This window comes from Musca domestica, unplaced genomic scaffold, assembly GCF_030504385.1.
Source record: "Musca domestica strain aabys unplaced genomic scaffold, Musca_domestica.polishedcontigs.V.1.1 62, whole genome shotgun sequence".
NCBI classification, from domain to species: Eukaryota; Metazoa; Arthropoda; class Insecta; order Diptera; family Muscidae; genus Musca; species Musca domestica.
Window position 1 is genome coordinate 2,335,604 of NW_026712369.1, and position 22,690 is coordinate 2,358,293.

Consider the following 22,690-nt stretch of genomic DNA (forward strand, 5'->3'; position numbering starts at 1 on the left):
CGATTATTCTATAATTGTTAAACAAGCATTTCTCAATACATTCTCAAGATTTTCTCAAGCTTAAGGCTTATGTTTGAAAGCTTATTAAAATATTATTCTCAAGTCAATTTGGTATGTTGGGCTTGGTTTAAACTTTAAAGCAAGGCTAGGCAAAGAGTATCCATTGGGATATCTGTGTGTTCACCAATACAACTGTAAAAAATAAATTGTTTTGAATTTTCTGTCAAATTGGTTTTGAGAGAATATTTAGTTTTGTTCGAACAGTCGTTGAGGAAGGTACTGTCGGATATTTATATGAATACACCGTAAGAAATATTGGAGCACAAATATATCTTACTACATATTCAGAATAAATATTTCCGAATTTGTAAAAATTATAAATTTGAAGATTTATCTTTTTTAATTGAATTCTATTTGACAAAATTTGCATACGAAATCACATGTTAGGAATAGAAATTTATTTCATATTGTTAGACAAATTTATTGTCCTTCCAAATTAATGGACATTTTCATATCCCTTGATTTCTCTGAAATTATATGTACGTTCTTAGTCAATATTAGGGAAAATAAGAGGATGTGATGTTTGTCATTCTGTTTGTAATTCATAGACATAATATTTTAGGACCCAAAGCAGGATATGCGTTTCTGGTCAGCATAAAATTCTACAACTATTTGCGTATGTCAGCTTGTGGTAATTTGTATTAATGTTTAAAGGATCAACTTAGATGGTTAGGATGTTAATTCCAAAATTATTATTTGTGTTTAATAATTTTTTTTAATATTTTTAAAAAAAATTATATAAAATTTTTAAAAGTGTCAACTTATATATTGTTTTTATTTTAAAATGAAACCTTAAATTTTGTTAGTGTACAAATTTATCTCCGAATTGTCGGATCAAAATAATCATTTTTAACAACGAAGTTGTTTTTAAAACGGAAAATTTTAAATTGAAAATTTAAAGATAACCAATTATTTCAGGTAGATAACCCCTATAAAGGTACCTCCAAAAATAGAAGTTTTTTTTTCTCAAGTCAATTCCAAATATAATTATTCTCAAATTTTTTGTAAACAAAATAAAATAACAATTCAATATAAAATTAAATTAAGTTAGTTATTAATGTATGTTTGTAAATTTCAGTATTATTCAAGTAAATCAAATACTGGTTTTAATAATAGAGATTTTTTATTGTGTGGTAACGTTCGCTGTCCCGTTATAAAAAGGTCAGGGCTCAGAAGAATCACACATCTGACAAAATCCGAAAGTTAAATTAGCACTTTTAGAATCTTAGGACTATTACTAATAGCGTGAAAAAATCACACTGGAGGATTCAGGGGGAAGACAATTACAACTTTAACTGAAATCCAATTTTATTTTCAAAATTAATCTTAAAGGCAACTCAGGATACGCACATATCCTATACCATACACAACTACTAAAAACACAAATTACTGCTCTAACAATAAGTCAATACCTTGCTTTTCAATAATTATGCCAAGATTTGTCATTTTGAATTGTATTTTGCACTGATCCAACTGAAAAAATAGCAACATTTTCTCTTTTTTATGCTATTCTCGAAGTGGACCGTAAGAATGAAGCCATGATTATTATGTTTCCTAAAAAGCTTAACCCCTTAAGAGTTCATGTGTACACATTGAACAATAAATATCTGATTTCCATTTTTTCAATTTTGGCCAATGATAGCGACCACTGTGCGTTGCTTCTACAAATATTCATCTAACATAAAAAGACATTTTGAAAAACAAAATATTATTGTATTCTGAATGACCAGTTACTAGGTTCTACCGAGATTTGAACTCGGATCGCTGGATTCAGAGTCCAGAGTGCTAACCATTACACCATAGAACCGATGCCTATTGCGAAATTTATGAAAATCGATGCGAAATTGTTGGAGACATGTTGCCAAAAAAAAAAAAAAAAAAAATGCTCCAAAAGTACTTAAAGTTGGCGCACTGAAATGTACAGATATGTAATAAAGTGAGTAATCAGTTTAATTACTTCATATTGAAAATATAAAGTAAAACCCATTATATATAATAATTTATTTTAGCTCTTAAATAATGCTGCTATTATATACTTTATTATTTTTATTTCTTTGTGCCAAATGATGCCATTCCAGAAGACGTATATGATGACGTCTCAGAGGCTAAATAAAGATCCAATTAATTTAATTAAATAGAACAATGGCCTTGAGCTTTTCAAAAATAATTTTTTTTCGTCAATGCAAAGGTAAAGAATAAAAACGAACGGGGCTTCAGGACCAAGATTCTATAAACTACAAAATATAAATAAAGATAAGTTTGATATGCTTATCAGCCAACTATCACTTGAGATATGTAATTATGTGGTACAGATTTTGAAGAATTTGACGTGTTTTTCAAAGTACATTGTAAGGGGATCTGTGCAGTTAAGAAATAAACTTGACCATGGGGATAAGGAAACATGGTTTTTTTGAATGTGATATCAATTGTTCCGAGTATACTTGCTGATTAATTTTACGATCTATAAGGGCAAGTGGGATTACACAAAATACTTCATGCATACTTTTGAGAGCGGATAAGGTGCTGGGAAAATCGAACACCAATTAAAAATAAATATTCCAAAAAAAAAAAAAAATCAATTATAACGGCGCCATAAACTACCAAAAAAGCTCGGGGTAAAGTCATTGAAATTCCAAAAGTGCAATAACTTACACCGCATCAGAATGAAAATAGACTCAAAAAAGCTAAAGAGTTGCTTCGCTTGGCCCAATGTGGTTTTCTTTCTCTCCCATGAGAAAGGTTATGACCCACTTACACAAAGATATGGATGCGCTCAGTAGCTATGCAAGACCACTTGAATAAAAGGACAAACAGTCCTGCAATATTCTCCATTCAATATTAGAATAGATAAAAATAATAGCATGGCTGCGAATATGCTAAGTTAGGTTAGTTTTAGTAGTACTTAAGCAACATATTTATACACACAGCCATATGGCTAGAGAAGGTATATTTTATTTGATACGACCAAAACTAGACTCATCGAAATAACGGTTTTAGGTCCCAGTTAGGACTAAATCCGTTTGAGGATATTTGGAGTCGATCTATCGATGTCCGTCCGTCAATCTGTCTGTCTAGCTGGTGCGCACGATAACTCTCGAAGGGAGTATCCGATTTGGTCCAAACTTATTACATCGTAATATTTTTGTCAAACTTAGATCGAGTTCGGAAATGGACAATATCGGTCAACTCCTTCTGGTACCTCCCTCACAAAAGGTCGAAATTTTCAAAATATAAAAATAATTTTTTGCACAGAAAGTGAAAGGATAATCCGATTTTGTTCCAACTTTGCACATCCTAATATTTACGTCAGTTCTAGGTCAGGTATGAAAATGGACAATATCGGTCCACTCCATTAAACCCAAGGTATGGTGTTAAGAAGGAATTTATCGGTCCACTCCTTCAGGTACCTCCCCCACAAATAGTCGAAATTTTCAAAAAATACATATTTTTTGCACAGAAGGAGAAGCGATGATCTGATTTTGCTCCAACTTTGCAAATCTTAATATTTGCGTCAGTGCTAGGTCTTGTGCGAAAACGGACAATATCGGTCCACTCCATTAAGTACCTCCCCCACAAATGGTCAAAATTTTGAATAATTACAACTCTCATAAAATGTGATGTAAGAGTCCGATTGTCTTCAAATTTCACACATCCCAATATTTATATAAACCCAAGGTATGGTGTTAAGAAGGAATATATCGGTCCAGTCCTTCAGGTACCTCCCCCACAAATAGTCGAAATTTTCAAAAAATACATATTTTTTGCACAGAAGGAGAAGCGATGATCTGATTTTGCTCCAACTTTGCAAATCTTAATATTTGCATCAGTGCTAGGTCTGGTGCGAAAACGGACAATATCGGTCCACTCCTTTTGGTACCTCCCCCACAAAGGGTCAAAATTTTAATAATTACAACTCTCATAAAATGTTATGTAAGTGTCTTCAAATTTCACAGATACCAATATTTATATCAACCCGAGGTATGGTGTTAAGATGGAATATATCGGTCCACACATTCAGGTACCTCCCCCACAAATGGTCGAAATTTTCAAAAAATACATATTTTTTGCACAAAAGAGAAACGATAATCTGATTTTGCTCCAACTTTGCAAATCTTAATATTTGCGTCAGTGCTAGGTATGGTGCGAGAATGGACAGTATCGGTCCACTCTTTCTGGTATCTCCCCCACAAATTATCAGAATTTTGAATAATTGCAACTCTCATAAAATATGATGTAACATTCCGATTGTCTTCAAATTTCATTCATCCCAATATTTATATTAACCGAAGGTCTGGTGTTAAGATAGAATATATCGGTTCAATCCTCCTTGTACCTCCCCCACAAACGTTCGAAATGTTCAAAAAATACATTTTTTTCAATACTTTTATCTGTCATGAATTGCGAAACAACTCAGCGATTCTTTACAACTTGCTATATCTAAATAATATCCCATAAATTGGATATAAATGTTCGATTTTCTTATATATTCATAATACTACTTATATCATATTTATTTAGGGCTGATATGAAATGGACAATATTGCATCATTCTTTCAAAATCGACTCCTTAGATGGTCAAGAGTGTGAAAATTCATAACAGAAGTCAAAATATGTTTAAATAATCGAACATTGGCTGAGGGTATACATATGTCGGCAAAACCGACCGATACTTTTTTACTTGTTTTTAAATAAAAACTAGAATTTAATTTACAACCGAAGAGCGAAATTGGATTCCTTTCTTATTTTTAACGGGATAGAACACTTGAATACACAAACATAACAAAGAGCCAATTTTTTAGTAGTCTTAAAATCTGCATTATATATATGTGATGTTTTAAATACGAATATAAAGTGTGCACTTTAAAGAAATGATTACGAATTGGGTCTTCCGCTTTTCCAATTGTAACGGATATAGTTATGGAGAAACTACTTGACACCTGTTGGGAACCACTGATGAAAAAACCTGCAACATTGATGAAATATTTGCATGATCTTTTGAAGATCCGGAAATGTATTAAGATTAGGCAATGGTTTATTTGGCGCGGTTTTCCGAAAAGTTCTTCTTGAATAGGATTTTCATGTCTGCCTATTGCCTAGCCCTTTTTAGGGACACATAAAACCACCTTGGCATTTAGTTTCAAAAATCTGGTAGAACCGATTAATCTCTTCACGCAGAGCAAGGCAATTAGTGTGTCCCCGCCCACATCATTTACATTTTTTCACACATTGTATTAGCTCTCCCCACGCTGTCGTCGTCTAACATCATAATCGAGAAGCTGTGAAATTAGCCTAAAAATAATTCTCCACCGAGAAAAATACAGAATTTTTGTTTAGTTTAATAGATGTGAGCAGCTGCAATCAGCATATAATTGCCTGGTCGTAGGCTAATTTTATATATACATATGTATATTTCAACACTTCCAACATAAACATAAGATTTTCTCGATGAATTTTCCGATGTCGTACATTGTTGCATCAACGCCCAAAGTTATGAATTTTCATATTTGGGATGGGGTAATATTTTTTTTGAAAAAACTTTTGTTTAAAAATAACCGGTTCTATGGTGTAATGGTTAGCACTCTGGACTTTGAATCCAGCGATCCGAGTTCAAATCTCGGTAGAACCTTAAAATACAGTGCATGTTGCGAAATTTTGCATCGGGGAAGCGCGGGATGGCGTGGGCGGGTGTATATAGGTCAGTACTTGGAATTTAATCTGTCGATTTCCTTCAAGAAGGTAGGTAAACCATTGGTGAAAATGTCAAATAAAAGAAGAGATCGGGATCTTGTGATCGTTAGGAATACATATATATCTCGAGGCAATATTAATATCTTCTAAACCTAGATCGATTTCCTCAATACATGTATCGAATATGTACCTACTTATAGGTTCTACTAGAGAGATGATCATACTGATATTTTTAAAATACAGACAACATAAAGAAATCTACTCCCAACGGGTTTTGAATCGTATATTCTTAATAAGCTCAAATCGAAAAGTAAGAAATGGAAATCATAATGATTGAGAGCCTAAGAATACAACAACATATTGGCAAGATGATGAACTAAAATCAGAATACCGACAATATCCGTGCTGTGGAGCTTGAAAAAAGGTGATAAGGAGCTTCTGAGGTAAATATTTATTTCAAGTATTTTTAAATATTTTCTGAAATAGCTATAGATGAGCTTACTTCTTAAACGAGTAAAACAGCTGTAATTTCGGCCGGACCGATCTTTGAATACCCTCCACCATTTGGAACGATTTTGACAATTTTCAAAAAAATAAAATCCGTTAAAAATTCTGTTAAAATCTTAAAAATACCGAATGTAGTCCTTATATTAGAGCCTATAAGACGACGTAGACCTGTATAGGCAACTTTAATGATAAACTTGAATAAAAACAAATTAAAAAGCAGTAAGTTCGGCCGTGCCGAACTTTGAATACCCTCCACCATTTGGAACGAATTTGGAAATAAAATCCTGAAAAAAACTTTCGTAAAATTTTAAAAATACCGAATATTACCGTTATATTGGTGCCTATACGACGTGGACCCACACAGGCATTGGCATTGAGTCAATGCCAAATTCAAATTCGGAACTTGATATAATCGCGAATAATGTAGCTAAAATCATCAAAGTATAGAATATAGGGAGGTACAGTTATACTGGGTATATACGAAGACGTGGACCTGCACTGACAATTTTCTGTCACAGGCTGTAGCATCCATTACGAACCTCAAATACGACATCTCAAATAATTCGGTGGGTATTGTACCTAAAATCGTCAAAATACCGAATATAGGGAGGTACTGATATATGGGGTCTATACAAAGACCTAGACCTGCATAGACAAATTTCTGTCACAGACTGTAGTTCCCATTACGAATTCTAAAGACGTAATTTGAAACTACTCCGGTGAAAAATGACGCTAAAATCATCAAAATACCGATTATAGGGAGCCACCGTTATATGGGGGCTATATGAAGACGTGGACCTGCACAGACAATTTTCTATCATAGGCTGTAGTATCCATTGCGAACTTCAAATACCAAATTTGAAACACTTCCGTTGAATAATGTCGCTAAAATCATCAAAATACCGAATATCTGGAGGTACAGTTATATGGGGGCTATACGAAGACGTGGACTCGCACAGACAATTTTCTGTCTTAGGCTGTAGCATTCATTACGAACTTCAAATACCTAATCTGAAACAATTTCCGGTGAATAATGTCGCTAAAAACATCAAGGTACCGAATATCGGGAGGTATCGTTATATGGGGGATTTATGAAGACGTGGACTTACAAAGACAATTTTCTGTCATAGTAAGTACCCATTACGAATTTCAAATACCAGATTTGAAACAATTTCGTTGAATAATGTCGCTAAAATCATTAAAATACCGAATATCGGGAGGAGACATTATATGGGGGCTATACCAAAACGTGGACCAACATCACCCATTTTCAATACCAAAAGTCCCGCAGACATAATATACATTTGAGAAAAATTTTAACAATCTACTTCAATTCGTTCGGAAGCTTGAGTGACGGACGGACATAGCTAAATCGACATAGAATTTTATGCTGATCAAGAATATATATACTTTGTGGGGTCTAAAATGTATTGTTATAAACGGAATGACAAACTTAATATACCCTCCATACTATGGTGAAGGGTATAAAAAATGAACCCTAATAGTTATGGGAGTATACCAAAATACTAAAGACATTTTGGTTGGAAAATACTGGCCGCTGTGTAGGACTTATGCATTGACCGATGTTGAAAACAATTCGTTTGGTAAAGTTACAGTAAGCCAGAACCCGAAACACCCATTCGGTTGGAAATTATGACTTAAAACGGCAGTAACTAGTAATGTTTGTGGGCAATTTCAAACCGCCGACCTAATTTGACAACTAATGAATATAGTTTTGTTCCTATTACAATGCCAAGATATCATATTGCAGAGATATCGAGCGGACTGTGACTTTCAAGGCTCCTATAACCGACCAGAACCGTTGTATAAAATACTTTGTACATACTTTTGGGTTCGGTTGAGGTACTAGAATAACCTGGCTATTAAAAATAAAATAAGTAAAAAAGTAGTAAGTTCGGCCGGACCGAACTTTGAATACCCTTCAACATTCGGGAATTTTCAAAAAAAAAAAAAAAAAAAAAAAAAAAAAAATTAAATAAAAAAAATAAATAAATAAAATAAAATCCATTAAAAATTCTGTTAAAATCGTAAAAATATCGAAGATAACCGTTATATTGGGGTGTATACGAAGACTAATACCTTCATAGGCAACTTTTATCATAATCCATTACAATATTCAAATACGAAACTTGTAAAAAAATTCGGTGAATAATTTATCTAAAATCATCAAAATACCGAACATAGGGAGGTACCGTTATATCGGGGATATACGAAGACCTGGACCTGCATAGACAATTTTCTGGCATAGGCTGTAGTACCCATAACGTGCTTCAAATACAAAATTTGAAACAATCCCGGCGAATAATGTCTCTAAAATCATCAAAATTAACATTATATGTGGGCTATACGAAGACGTGGACCTGCATACGTAATTTTTTCTAATAGGCTGTAGTACCCATTATGAGCTTTAAATACGAAATTTGACAATTCCACAATTCCGGTCAAAAATGTCCCTAAAATAATGGAAATACCTAATATCGGGGTACCGTTGTACGGAGGCTATACAATATCGTAGACCTATATGGACAATACTGTTCCAGGGGTTAAAGTTCACAGAAGGATCTCCTTTTGTGGATTTTCGAAATTTGGCTACAATCATCAAAATACCGAATATGGGAGGATACAATTTTATGGGGCTATACGATATCGTGGACCGATAAAGCCCATCATAGAACTTGACCTGCCTGCAGACAAAAGACTGATCTGTGCAAAATTTTATATTCCCATATTTGCATATTCCCTTTGAACAAACGGACTGAAATTTTACGCTGATCAAGAATATATATACATTGTTATGTCTACAATTATTATTTCGATGAGTATGGTGAAGGGTATAGAAATGTTACGGGCCACACTGATGCAGACCGTAGAGGTCAGCTGAAAATGTGCAACTTCCGTTGGCCACCAGAGCTCATGGTAATGGTGTGGGCCGCTATAACAGCCGTTGATCGCTCTCCGCTCGTATTAATCGACCGTGGTATCAGAATAAATGCCGAATATTATCGTGAAAATATCCTGGTGGAGGGTGCATTAAAGCCTTGGGCGCGCAAACATTTTGGCCGTAGACCTTGGACATTCAGCAACAGGACTCAGCACCATCGCACTCAGCACGCGCCACCCAAAAGTGGTTACAAAATGAGGTTGCTCGCTTCATTTCCAGCGCACAATTGTCATCAAAATCTCAGGATACCAATCCGTTGGACTATTGTGCGTGGAGTATTTTGGAAAGCAAGGTTGGCACTAAAAAATACCAAAATGTCGATCACCTCAAGCAAGCGCTTCGCCGGAAATGGGCCAAAATACCGCAGAGCAAAATTCGGGCAGCTTGTGACGGTTTCATTGGCCGTTTGAAGGCCATAATTCGTGCAAAGGTGACCAATTCGAATAAATCTAAACTTTTTCTTAAAGTTGATGCTATTTCCGACATATTTTGCTTTCATTCAATAAAATTAAAAAAAAAATGTAAAATGTTTTTTATTTCACCCTGTATATGGGGGTTGAAGATATGCATGGGAGCTACATCTAAATTGGCACCGATTCTCACCAATTTCAATAGGGTTTTTTTTGCTAGGGGTTAGGAACCCGTAACCTACAAATTCCAAATCCCAGACAGTTCCGTTAAAAAATTTGCCGAAAAACGTCGAAAGGCTAAAAATGAGACGGTACCATTATATGGGGGCTATTCCCAAATGTTTTTTTTTTTTTCAAGCGCATTTGAAACAAAATTTCAGCATTTTACATTACTTCCTTCATAAATCGGATTAGAATTTTACGATATGATCATGAATATGTATACTTTGTTGAGCCTCAAATTGTTACTTCCATGAGTTACAAATGGAATGAAAAACTTAATTTACACTCCATATTATGGTGGAGGATATATACAAATATTTCGAGGTGTTGACAATGGAATGACGGTCAATGATCAATGAACAGACACCATATGTTAAAATATCCTTAGGGTCAATTTTGTTAAATATGGGAGTTTTTCAGAATCCCAATATTTAATGGTTTCGAAAATGTTCCAAAACAATAATTCTCTATTGCCGTTATCTCATTTCAAATATGTTATTGTCTTACTCCCCTCACCGTACGGTTCTATGGTGTAATGGTTAGCACTCTGGACTTTGAATCCAGCGATCCGAGTTCAAATCTCGGTAGAACCTGAAGTTAATTTTTTTTATATATTATTTTCATTATTTATTTTTTAAAAAAATAATTTCAAAAAATGTTGTAAATATACTGGGGAATTTGTAGATTTTACGAAAATTTAAAACTTAAAAAAAAAAATAAAAAAAGTTAAATTATTCCAATATAAGTTTAATAAAATTGAGCTCGAGGTCTTTGTTGTTTTTTATATTATTTATTTTTTTATTTTCGATATTTCGTTTCGATTTCGTCCTCCGACAATAATAAATAAATAATATAAAAAACAACAAAGACCTCGAGCTTAATTTTATTCAAGTTACATTGGAATAATTTTAAATAATGGTCGAATAAAATAACTAAAAATCAGAAAAAAAATTAATCTTAAAAACTTTTTATAAAAAATAGAGAGAAATGTTCATATTTTTTATTTTTCTGTGTAAAAATTATTTTGTTACAATATTAAAATTAAAGTAATTTTATATTCTAACAATATAATTTTTAGTATTTGCTTTAATTCAATCCGGTGAAATTTTTCAGAATATGCAAAACCCAAGGTCAAATAATAACCAATAAAATTAAGGCAATGTAAGTATCTTGAACTGTTAAGTGAAAAATTCAAAATTTCTTAAAAAACATTGGTATTTTAGCGCTTTGAAAAATTGCTCTCATTACCTCTTAAAAATGAAGTTAGTCCCAGTGGGTCTATTTATCTACTTTAGTGTTGAATTGCTTTTCATATGTATGTGCATTTTGTAATTGTATGTGCATTCTCTCAAAACAAGTTTTCAATATACAAATGGAATGTAAGTTAATGGGGTGCACTATTTTATGAATAAATATTTTTTTAATAATCAAATTAAATATTCAACAATACTTGAATTGAATTATTATTGAATATGCATAAATTATTTCGATTTATTAAATATCACATTGATCCAATTTACATCACTCCACATTAAGTTTTTTCTCTTCGCTCGCCCACTGAACACACGGTTCTATGGTGTAATGGTTAGCACTCTGGACTTTGAATCCAGCGATCCGAGTTCAAATCTCGGTAGAACCTGTAAAGATAACATTTTGTTACTTGACATGTGGGTGCCATATGAGCGGTTGGGTGATACATAAATGAGTGGTTGCCTTCGAAGTGAATAATAGATCAGAGAGACATTTAATTACTTACTGATTATGATGGAATGTTGTTTCACATAAATTAATTAATATAACTAAATCAAATGGGTTTTTGCAATTTTTTATTAAAAAATATTATTAATTCAAATAGAATGGAGTACAACTTCTATCATATCTCAAATTCGTAGTTTTCTTTCTCCCCTCAACGTACGGTTCTATGGTGTAATGGTTAGCACTCTGGACTTTGAATCCAGCGATCCGAGTTCAAATCTCGGTAGAACCTGTGAAAGAAAATGTTTTTAAAAATTCGAAAAAAATAGTTGATAAAAAGATATTTCGCGATAGATATTACTATAAAAAATAGAAATATAATAAAAATGTAAATAAATATTTCCTAAATCACAAAACCCCCCATTGGGTCAGGTCCCAAATGTTAACGAGTGAATTATTACTACATGTGGTGTCCGTTGGAATTGCAATTTTCGAATTTCGAAAAAACTGAAAGTTGTGTTGAATTGTACTAGGTTTGTGGCTCATTTGTCCGAATTTTTGTTTTCAAAATTCGAAAAAATTTCTGAGATATTCAAAAATTACAAAAAAAAAATTACGATATTACAAAAGTTTTTTTTTATATATTTTTTTTTTTTGGATGGACGAAAAATTGTGCTAAGTGAGCACAACTCATCACAATTTACCGCATCTCGATCTCGATATTTTTTACAAAAAATTACAGAAATTTTTCTGAAAAATACTGTTTTTTCGAAATTGCCATATCTTGAAAACGGTTAAAGATATGAGAAAAAATAAACGGCACAAATCAAGCACAACTCTTGTTTTTTCGAAATTCGAAAATTGCAATTCTGGCATACTTACGAAATTGCCGTCTTTTTCGAAAGTGGTAAGAGATATCGAAAAAAAAATAACGGCACAAATGGGCACAAACAGAGTACGACTCAGCACAACTGTAAATTTTTCAAAATTCGAAAATTGCAATTCTCTCCGATTTTTTAAAAAAAAAAATCTTGTTTTGAATATCTCAGAATTTTATTCGAATTTCGAACAATTGAGCTCAAACCTCAAACCCCAAAGGTCAAAATTTTGAAAATATTTTTAAGAATATTTTTATAGACACTGTAAGACATTCAAACGAAAATAATATTTTCCTAGATTTTATCGTCCTTAACATTTTGATTTATTTAATTTTAAATTTTTACTGAATATCAGTCTATTTGAACGTCTAAACGAAAAACTTTAAAAAATGTACATATAGTGGACATTGAGAATATTTTCCCTGTAAAACGTAAATTTTTAAGAATTTAAAAATAATATTATACATTTACTAAATTTAAAGAAAAATGTTCCCAGCCTCAAAAGGGCGATTTTCGCAATTTCCACACAATAAGTTCTTTCTAAGCACTTTACCCCCTTGAAGAGAATTGTCTATATAGGTCCATGATATCGTACAGCCCCCATACAACATACATAAATTATTTATCGGATTTCTTTTTCAAGTTTCGTATTTTAATATTGTAATGGCTTATGCAGGTCCACGTCTTCGTATAGACAAAAAATAAAACGGCTATATTCGGTATTTTTAAGATTTTATAAGAATTTTTAACGGATTTTTATACCCTACACAACATAGTGGTAAGGGTATTATGTCTTTGTGCATTTGTTTGTAACATGGAGAAGGAAACGAGATAGACCCATAGTTACTTTTGAGAACCTTCATATAATCACTTTCTGAGTCGATTTATGCATGTCAGTCCGTCTGTCCATGTATTCTTGTGAACAAAATGCAGGTCGCATTTATTATCCGATTGAGATGATTTTTTCCAAACAATATTTTTTTGGCCCAAGGACGAACCCTATTGAAATTGGTGAGAATCGGATCAAATTTAGATATAGCTCCCATATATATCTTCATCCGATTTCGGGTTAAATGTGCACCAAATGTCCACTATCAGTCCAAATTACCTGAATTTTGGCACACCCAACCGAGTTCGGTCTAGAAGCAAGTATATCAAATTTAGAGAAAATCGGTTCAGATATAGCTATAGCTCCCATATATATCTTTCATCCGATTTGATCTTTAAGTCCCTCACATTCCTACTATGCACTCCACAACCGTGATATTTGGTACCAGGTATTAGATGGAGCACAGAAATAGCTGTTTTAAATTTTATCGAAATCGGTTCAGATTTGGATATAGCTCCCATATATATCTTCATCCGATTTCGGGTTAATTGACCACCAAATGGCCAATATCAGGCCAAATGGCCCGAATTTTGGCACATGTGACCGAGATAAGCCTTAAAGCAAATACAACAAATTTGGAAAAAATCGGTTCAGAAACAGCTATAGCTCCCATATATATCTTCATCCGATTTCGGGTTAAATATGCACCAAATGTCCACTATCAGTCCAAATTACCTGAATTTTGGCACACCCAACCGAGTTCGGCCTAGAAGCAAGTATATCAAATTTGGAGAAAATCGGTTCAAAAAAAGCTATAGCTCCCATATATATCTTTCATCCGATTTGGTGTTTAAGCCTCTCACATTCGTAATATGCACTCCACAAGAATGATATTTGGTACCAGATATAAAATACAGCCCAGAAATAGCTTTTTGTAATTTTATCGAAATCGGTTCAGATTTGGATATAGCTCCCATATATATCTTCATCCGATTTCGGGTTAATTGAGCACCAAATGGCCGATATAAGTCCAAATGGACTGAATTTTAGTACATCGGACCAAATTCAGCCTAGAAGCAAGTATATCAAATTTAGTGAAAATCGGTTCAGATATAGATATAGCAACCATATATAAGTTTCATCCGATTTAGAGTTTTAGTCCCATACATTCGTAATATTCACTCCACAACCGTGATATTTGGTACCAGGTATTAGATGGAGCACAGGAATAGCTGTTTTAAATTTTATCGAAATCGGTTCAGATTTGGATATAGCTCCCATATATATCTTCATCCGATTTCGGGTTAAATGTGCACTAAATGGTCAATATCAGCCCAAATCACCAGTCTAGAAGCTAATACGTAAAATTTGGAGAAACCCGGTTCAGAGATAGCTATAGTTCGTAAAATGAACGATAGAATTAGATAGATTTTGATTTTGTACCAAATATCTCATAGAGCTCTGAAATGCCCTGCATAAACCTTTTTACGAGAGCTCTACTAAATATGCATAGTGGTGTAGGGTATCATATAGTCGGCCCCGCCCGACTTTTGAGCTTTCCTTACTGGTTTTTTTTGAAAATTTTCAAATGAAGGAGGGTATTCAAAGTTCCTTGGAAAGGAGGGTATATTAACTTTGTCATTCCGTTTGTAACATGTCTAAATATTCGTCGTAGACCCCATATACAGTATATACAGTATACAGTATATATATTCATAATCAGCATAAAATTCTAAGTTGATTTAACGATGTCCGTCTGTTTGACGTAGAGCGTCAACATTAAGCAGAATAATTTGTATTGTGTCTAGGATGGTTGGTATTGAAAATGACATTTATCGGTCCACGTTTATTCGTTATTTTGATGATTTTTGCCCCTTTTTTTCATGGATTTTTCTAAAAATTGGTATTTATTGGTCATAGTGGGTTCTAGCTCCGGTGGCAATATATTGTATGTATTTGGTATATAGCCCCCATACAACGGTATCTCCCGATATAGCCCCCATATAACGGTATCTCCCGATATTCGGTATTTTTATAGTTTTTGTCACATTTTTTTTTCACGGATTTGTCTAAAAATTGGAATTAGTTGGTCATAATAGGTTCTATTGGCGAAACATTGTATGTATAGCACTATATACCTCCCGATTTTCGGTATTTTGATGATTTTTTCCACATTTTCCCATGAATATGTCTAAAAATTGGTATTTGTGGGTCATAATTGGTTTCCATTACCCTAAGGTGGAGGGTATTAAAAGTTTGGCCCGGCCGAACTTAATGTTTTTTTTTTTTTACTTGTTTTTACTTGTTTATAAATATTTTTCACAGACAGTGATTGACTTTTAAACTTTGATTTGTAAAATTAACTTTCCCTGGATTATATTAAACTCTAACGAGAATTTGTTCAAAATAATTTTCTAGGGATTTTTGAGAATATTTTTCAGAGTTTATTTAATATGTGTGTTTCGTAATATTTTTTTAGACATTGCCTGACCTTTTCATTTAATCATAAGACATGTATTTCTAGGTACCATCAGATTTTTCCAAAACCACCTCTTTATCACTAATCCACCACCTGAAATTTAGAAATTTCAGTTTCATCTGTTCACCCTAAAAAACTTTTCTAGGTATAGTACCATTGAGTACAGTTCGCACACTTAGTACACAGTTTCAAAACCGACTTCGTTTGTCAAACTTACTTTCCATCCTTGATGTTCATTCCAAACTTATTGTAACCTTAAAGTTCGAATTTCCAAAATTTATTTGGTACAGCTATCCTTCAGTCTAGGTACTATCAGATTTTTAAACTTATTTTTTATAAGTGTTTCTAAGAACAACCAGATCGGCCAAAACCAGGTCGAAAGCCTTAATTTTTAAAAATAAATTTCTAAAGATTCTAAGGACCTCCAGACGAAGCACACATTTTATTGCCTTTCATTTTGGGTTTTTTTAAGAACTTTTATTAAGCTTCAACCGACATACATTTTTAGATTTTCTGAAAATTTTTTGAAAGGCCTATAAGACTGATTATTTTAAAGGTCAAATTGTCAGAGCCATATACAATGGAATCCCTATAGTTTGTTAGTTCGTACAATTATAGTACACATTTCCAAAACCATCTCCATATATCAATTCAAGATACCTACAAAGACCTCAATATCAAAGTTCGGGATTCCAGTTCTATTTACTACTTTTTGTGTACTTGCAGTACACATTTCCAAAACCAGCTCTAAACTTATCTTCTGCCGTCTCGCCTGGACATTGATTCCGTGTCAGTTATTTTACTACTCTTTTATATGTATAGATTATAGTGCCCTCCTAAAAGTAGGCAATATTATATTTCCATGTTTGCTTAAAAATTGATTTTCCATTATAACAGTTTCGTTTATTGCTTGCACTGAACTGGATATTGTCGTACTGTGTTATACGAACTGAACCGAACAACGTATAATTGTATTCAAATGTTTAAAATATTATTTTTTTCCATTTTTGGACACATATTTGATTTTTGTTTAAATGCATATAAATTAAATGAATTTTATAACAACTATCTATGAATATTTCTCCCCGTTCACAACAATTGTAAATAGAAAAAAATAGTTTGTGGTGTTAATTAAATAACTATTTCAACAGGTATCATACACAACTGTATTATACTTTCTGTCTGAAATAAGTATCGTTTTTCATATTTATGTTGCGCTAATTAATTATTTTTGCTTACGGGGCATCTGTTTTTTTTTTTTTTTCAAACGTTTTCATACAAATGTCTATTGTTCGAGGAAAAACATTATCACACTTGATACCCTTTGAAGAGTTCTATTTGAAATATTATTAATTTACATGTGGCAATTAAAATGCTGTTGTCAGAGGTATGCCCATGCAATATATAACTTCATTGGAAATATTTTATTTCAAACAATTGTTTTTTTTTTCGATTGTTTCATATTAATGCACGGTGTTTTGAAATGTGCCTCCAATAATCCATGAGAAAATATTTTCGAAAAATCTATGATTTGCTGATACAAAATTTTTGATGATACATGAACTCTTGGCGGATCCAGAATTTATTTGATTACGAAAGTAGAGCTGACAAGTAAGAAAGCATCTAATTTAGGCAGGATCGAACTTTTAATACCCGCCCACCATTTGGAAGGAATTTGAAAATTTTCAAAAACTTCCGGAAACTACCACTTAAATGAAAACTGTTATATGGAGATTATACGAAGACGTGGACCTGCTTACGAAATTTCTGTCATAGGCTGTAGTGCCCATTACGAACTTTAAATATGAAATTTAAAATAATTCCGGTAAATACCGTTATATGGGGGCTATACGAAAATAGTGGATCGACATGGCCCATTTACGAACTTAACTTGCCTGCGGGTAAGCTATGCATGTATGCAAAATTGTAACCTTCTATCTCAATTCGTTCGAAAGATAGCGTGATTACAACAGACAGATGGACAGACAGACAGACAGACATCGCTAGATCGTCTTAGAATTTTACGCTGATCCAGAATATTTATACTTTGTAGGGTCTATTATAAATATTTCGAATGAAATATTAGAATGGTGGAGGGTATAAAAATAGAAGGCTCGTGTATAGCAAAGTAAACCATAAAGAGCAACCTGTCAAATTTTCAGAGAGATACAAGGGTGGCCTCACCGAGTTGTCGATCTCCAAATCTCCGATTGACTCTGATCCACGGAAAGCATTCCGATAGTCCTTCTTTTTCTTAGAAACCTACACTTCAGGGTCATTGAATATCCTCCAGTTTGGCGTCGTCAATAGTCCTTCGAAACAGTTTTTAAGAATTTTTAAATGTCCTTTAGAATTATTCGTAAAAATCCACATTTCTGATCCGACCTTTAATAGTGGTTCGAAAATATTCCTTGAACTCCAAGTCAGAAATATTGTTCTTGTTTCCCAATTGTTGTTTGGTACTTCGAAAATTGAACGGAAAATATACCTTAAAGAGCCTTCAAAAATATTCTCTAAATCCAAAATTCAAATCCGTTAGAGTCCTCTAAATTTATTGAAAATCCACAATGCAGGTCTTTTTAGAGCCCCTAATAGTCCTTCAAAAAATTGTCAACATCTCCATTTAAGCTTCCTTCAAAGTTCTACTTAAGAATCCATGAATGTCCTTTACAAGTATTTTTAAAAATCCACGTCTCGGACCGGCTTTTGTGAATTCCAAATCACAAATATAGTCATTAAAAAGTTGTTCTTATAAATCCTTGTTACCGAAGTGTTGTTGGACCATCGAAAATTTTTGTTGGAAATCCACGTTTCAGAGCCTTGAACTGTCCTTCAAAATTATTCATAAAATATGTAATAGTCCTCTAAAATTATCTTAAGAATGCACAAAGCAGGTCTTTTTGATCCTTTAAAATGATTTAGAGGCTTCAAAATGCTCTGGACCGGCTTCTAATAATCCATCGAAAATATCCTTTGAACTCCGAATCAGAAATATAGTTCTCAAAAAGTTGTTCTCATAAATTTATGTTTCCGGAGTGTTGTTTCAGACTCTTGAAGAGTCATTCAAAAATATTCTTAAAATCCATGATTCAAATGATAAAGGTTGAGCCCTCAATAGTCCTTCAAAAATATTCTTAAAATCCACGATTCAGAGCCTCCAAAATATTCTGAACCGGCTATTAATGGTCCTTTTTTGAACTGCAAGTCAGAAAAATAGTCCTTAAAAAATGGTGCTTTTAAGTTCATGTTTCCGAAGTGTCGTTAGTCCTTCGAAAATTTTATTGAAAATCCACATTTTTGAGCCTTGAATAATTCTTTAATGAAATTCTTAAAATACATTATTCATATCCCTTAATTTTCCTCTAAAATTATCTTAAGAATCCACAATCCAGGACTTTTTAGAGCCCTCAATAGTCCTTCCAAAAAATATTTTTAAAGTCCACGATTTACAGCCTTCAAAATTTACCATTGTAAGTTATTTGGGTTTCTTTAGACATTTTATTCCAAGGATCCTTATATAAGGTCATTTGGGATTCTTCGAAACTCCCATTCAAAGATCCCAATTTAATGTTCTTTTGGTTTCTTCGGATATCCCCATGATTTAAATCCATTAATAGCCCTCTAAACTTATCTTAAGAATCCCCTATCCAGGTCTTTTTAGAACCCTCAATAGTTCCTCAAAAACATTCTTAACATCCACGATTCAGATACTTAAAAATATTCTCGACTTACTCCTAATAGTCTTTCGAAAATATTTTTAGAAGTTCAAGCCAGAAATGTAGTTAAAATGTTTCTTATAAATCCGTGTTTCCGAGACGTTGTTAGTCCTTCCTTTTATTGAAAATCAACGATTTATAGTCTTGTTGTTATTCCATCGAAAATTTAACTGCATAGTCCTTCAAAAATATTCTTAAAATCCATGATTCAAATCCTTTAAGTGTCCTCTAAAATTATTTTATGTATCCACAATCCAAGTCATTTTAGAACCTTCAAAATCCTTAAAAAGAAATATTCGTAAAATCCAGGATTCAGAGCATTCGAAATCTTCCAAAGATCCCTATATAAGGTCCTTTGGGGTTATTCGAAAAAAAAAAATCGAAAAACTCGAATTACAATTGGAATTCTCGAATTTTAATTGAAATAATTTGAATTAAAATAAGAATTCTCGAATTTGAATTACAAATGGAATTTTTGAATTACAATTCGAATGTTCCGAATTACATATATAATTTTCAAATTAAAATTAAATTACATCTAAAAACGTAGCTATTTGAAGTTCAGTCGTGGTGTTTTTTAAGTCACTGACTTTGACCCCGCCTCCTATGTTCTCCACCTGTTCTAACATAGAAAAACGTCTAAAGGATTGACCGCGCGATTGTTTAACTTCTGTGGGTCTCATAGCGCACGTTCCTCTACAAATAGATTTAAAGGATTTAAGTTATGTATGGTGTATTGTGTAGCTTGTGCTGTACTCTGGAATGCACCTGTAATCAATGGTCCTTGAAATTATTTTCTTAAAAAAAAAAAAACCAAAATGTTAAAAGCAGTAAGTTCGGCCGGGCCGAACTTTGAATACCCTCCACCATTTGGAACGAATTTGGAAATTTTCAAAAAATAAAATCCTTAAAAAATTCTATTAAAATTTTAAAAATACCGAATATAGCCGTTATGTTGGGGTCTGTACGACGTGGAGCCATTACCATATTCAAATTCGAAACTTGAAATAAACGGTGAATAATGTAGCTAAAATCATCAAAATATCGTATATAGGTAGGTACCATTATATCGGAGCTGTGCAAAGACCTGGACCAGCATAGACAATTTTCTGTCACAGGCTATAGCATCCATTACTAACGTCAAATACGATATCTCAAACAATTTCGGTGGGTATTGTACCTAAACTCGTCAAAATACCGAATATAGGGAGGTACTGAAATATGGAGCCTATACGAAGACCTGGACCTGCATAAACAATTTTCTGTCACAGACTGTAGTTCCCATTACGAACTTCAAATACCAAATTTAAAACAATTCCGGTAAATAATGTCGCTAAAATCATCACAATACCGAATATCGGGAGGTACCGTTATATAGGGGCTATACGAAGACGTGGACCTACCTAGATAATTTTCTGTCGTATCCATTTCGAACTTCAAATACCAAAGTTGAAACAATTCCGGTGAATAATGTTGCTAAAATCATCAAAATACCGAATATCGGGAGGTACCGTTATATGGGAGCTATACGAAGACGTGGACGTACATAGACAATTTTCTGCCTTAGACTGTAGTATCCATTTCGAACTTAAAATGCCAAATATGAAACAATTCCGTTGAATAATGTCGTTAAAATCATCAAAATATCGAATATCGGGAGGTACCGTTATATGGGGGCTATATGAAAACATGGCCCATTTACGAACTTAACCTGCCTACTGGCAAAATAAACATGTGTGCAAAATTTTAATCTTCTATCTCAATTCGTTCGAAAGATAGCGTGATTACAACAGACAGACGGATAGACAAGCGGTGGTGGAGGGTATAAAAATGTTAACGGCACAAATGATCGTAACTGAGTACAATTCAACACACATTATTTTTTTGTCAAAGTTTGAAAAATGCTATTTTCTGAGATTGTTTGAAAAAAATCTTTTTTTCAAACATATCATCGAATTTGGAAAAAAAATTCGGCACTTTCCTTGTTTTACGAAATTTAAAAACTGCAATTCCAACGGACACCACATTGAACACTGTTCATTATTTCCATAATAAAGTTGTTTTAATATACCTGTCTATCTATGAATATATATGTTTGTATATACATACATACATACTTCCACTTCTATAGTTTCGAATAATAAACTCAACATTTTTCATTCATTAATTAGCTTCCTATTGCCATCAAATGAAATTTAAAGTGTTTTATGTTACCATACCGAGTGGCACACTCTAGGGGAAAGAGAGAGAGAGAGAGAGAGAGAGAGGGACGGAGAGACTATAACCTGGAACTATGGTCATAGACTGCACGTAATTTGCAACATGTTGCATGCCCATCACAAGCATGGAATAAAAAACCAATATTAAGGGTGGAATAGATATGACAGTGGATACTCGATATTAAAACGGAGCACACAAAACAAATTGAAAGATCGAGATTCGGGTCTGATTAAAAAAAAAAAAAAAAAATAAATAAATAAATAATAATAAAAAAAATAATAATAAAAATAAACTGGGTTAGTGAATTTGTTTTGTTTTTCCCAAGAATCTGTTGTCTGGGATTCTTAAAATCAAGGTTCCCCTGTAGTTTGCATACAATAACAAGGACTCCTACATAAACCATCTTATTGTAAATTGGAATTTTGTTGTGTTAATTTTCAACAATGACTTACTAATTTATCACGTTGTAATATAATAATTATGAACCGGATGATGATGAATGGTGGTGGCATGGCGTTGGACATGCCAAAGGCCATACTTAAATAAACCAGAAAAGTAATTTAGAAATTAATATAAATATTTAAAGTAAGAAAAAAAGTTTATAATTAATAAAATATTAAAAACAAAATATGATTTCCGTAAGGAATAGTGGTAGAAAGGTTCTACCGAGATTTGAACTCGGATCGCTGGATTCAAAGTCCAGAGTGCTAACCATTACACCATAGAACCGTGTTGACGTTGCGTACGCTTTCAGTGTTGCCAATGTTGATGGCATTAAAAATAGATCGCAATTCTTGCGGATATGGCGATCAGTGATTAGTTGTGAGTGAGATATTAAAGAAAAGGGGAGAAAATATATTTTTAGATAATCTGATGGTAGATTGTTTACACATTGTATTACATATATATTTAGAGAGTATGTTGTTGTCAACACAAAGAGATACGTATGGTTAGATATGCATGAGTTACAGAAACAACATCAACAACAACAACATTAACACAAGCACCTACAAAGCCACCAAGG

The 22,690-nt window shown here is 33.0% G+C and overlaps 6 non-coding genes across 6 annotated transcripts; 4 read left to right on the plus strand and 2 right to left on the minus strand.

Moving 5' to 3' along the window:
* Positions 1 to 1,795: 1,795 nt before the first annotated feature.
* Positions 1,796 to 1,867, minus strand: TRNAQ-CUG (transfer RNA glutamine (anticodon CUG)). The gene has a single exon. It is a non-coding gene; the product is annotated as a tRNA-Gln (tRNA).
* A 3,747-nt stretch (positions 1,868 to 5,614) lies between these two features.
* On the plus strand, positions 5,615 to 5,686 carry TRNAQ-UUG (transfer RNA glutamine (anticodon UUG)). Its single transcript has one exon. It is a non-coding gene; the product is annotated as a tRNA-Gln (tRNA).
* A 4,684-nt stretch (positions 5,687 to 10,370) lies between these two features.
* Positions 10,371 to 10,442, plus strand: TRNAQ-UUG (transfer RNA glutamine (anticodon UUG)). The gene has a single exon. It is a non-coding gene; the product is annotated as a tRNA-Gln (tRNA).
* A 974-nt stretch (positions 10,443 to 11,416) lies between these two features.
* Positions 11,417 to 11,488, plus strand: TRNAQ-UUG (transfer RNA glutamine (anticodon UUG)). The gene has a single exon. It is a non-coding gene; the product is annotated as a tRNA-Gln (tRNA).
* Positions 11,489 to 11,764: 276 nt separating this feature from the next.
* On the plus strand, positions 11,765 to 11,836 carry TRNAQ-UUG (transfer RNA glutamine (anticodon UUG)). The gene has a single exon. It is a non-coding gene; the product is annotated as a tRNA-Gln (tRNA).
* A 10,487-nt stretch (positions 11,837 to 22,323) lies between these two features.
* TRNAQ-UUG (transfer RNA glutamine (anticodon UUG)) lies at positions 22,324 to 22,395 on the minus strand. The gene has a single exon. It is a non-coding gene; the product is annotated as a tRNA-Gln (tRNA).
* Between the last annotated feature and the right edge of the window lie 295 nt (positions 22,396 to 22,690).